The sequence below is a fragment of the Pteronotus mesoamericanus genome, unplaced genomic scaffold (assembly GCF_021234165.1).
Source record: "Pteronotus mesoamericanus isolate MK-2021 breed Mesoamerican mustached bat unplaced genomic scaffold, CSHL_Meso_final scaffold_85, whole genome shotgun sequence".
Taxonomy (NCBI): Eukaryota; Metazoa; Chordata; class Mammalia; order Chiroptera; family Mormoopidae; genus Pteronotus; species Pteronotus mesoamericanus.
Genome location: NW_026555329.1, coordinates 52,651,134 through 52,652,501, shown reverse-complemented (window position 1 = coordinate 52,652,501; position 1,368 = coordinate 52,651,134). Strand labels below are relative to the sequence as shown.

Genomic DNA, 1,368 nt, shown 5'->3' with positions numbered 1-1,368 from the left:
TAAGGAAGAGTAAATAGATGCATCCCAAAATATTAAAATTTTTATTTTTGGCTTGTGTGCTAGTTCATAGGTATTTGATATACTTGTATTGATGGTTATAGTATTTGTATATGTCAAATATTTTTAAAGGTAATGAATAAAATTGGTTAAAATTTATTTAAATAATTCTTTGATAAAATAACTGGAGACTTTTTCGCACTACTCAGAGAGGGAGGGGCCCATATGACATTATTTTTGGTTCCCACATAACTTAAAGGGAAATTTTCTCAATGTCCAGAGTTCTTGGTGACCTGCAAATGAAGGAGGAGGATATCCTCAAATTTCTTGCAGCAGGATCCCACCAAGGGGACACCATCCTTGACTTCTAAATGGAACAACACATCTACAAAAGAAAGAGTGATGGCACCTACATTATGTATCTGAAGAGAGCCTGGGAGAAGGTTCTGCTGGCAGCTTGTGTGATTGTTGCCTTTGAAAATCCCGCTGATGATGGTGCCAGATCTTCCAGGGATACCAGCAAACTATGCTGACGTTTGCTGCCACCACAGCAGCCACTCCTACTGACCTCTTCACTTCTGGAAACTTCACTAACCAGATTCCAGCAGCCTTTCTGGAGCTAATGGTTCTGGTGATTACTGATTCCAGGGCTGACCACCATCCTCTCACAGAAGGATCTTGTGTTAACCTGCCTACCATTGCTCTTTGTAACACAGACTCTCGTCTAGGCTATGTGGATCTTACCATCCCTTGCAACAACAGGAGGCCCACACAGTGGGTTTGATATGATGAATGCTGGCCCAGGAAGTTCTACATATGTATTACACCATTTTTAGATACCACCCATGGGAGGTATGCCTGATCTCTACTTCTACAGAGATTCTGAAGAGACTGAAACAAAAGAGGTGAAGAGGCTCTGACCAAGGAGGAATTTTAGGGTAAATGGACTGCTCCAGCTCCTGGGTTTACTGCTGTGCTACCCAAGTCACAAGCTGGTCTAAAAGCTTGCGATCCCCCTTCTGAGCCTATTCAGGAATTCCCTGCTTAAGACTGGAGCGCTCAGCCTGCCCCTGAACACTGGTCTGTAGCCTTCACTGCTCAGGCCACAATATGGGTAGAAACAAATGAGTGGTCTTAAGCTATTCTTCAACAAATTCTTTAACAGAAGGAATTGACAGAAAAATAAATAGTTTTAAAAACTGTGTACATTTAAAAATATGTAGAATTCTGAGCTAAATAAGAAATAAGTATAATTAAAGCTGGATTTGTCAGACTTTTCAATATAATATTATTCACTGTGACTGTCCAAATGGAGTATATTTCTTAATCAAATACTTTAGGGGAAATATCATGATTAGTAATGCTTTTATC

General features: G+C 40.0%; 1 pseudogene; it reads left to right on the top strand.

The window, feature by feature from the left end:
* The first annotated feature begins 269 nt into the window (after positions 1 to 269).
* Positions 270 to 1,135, top strand: LOC129063188 (40S ribosomal protein SA-like; annotated as a pseudogene).
* Positions 1,136 to 1,368: the final 233 nt, after the last annotated feature.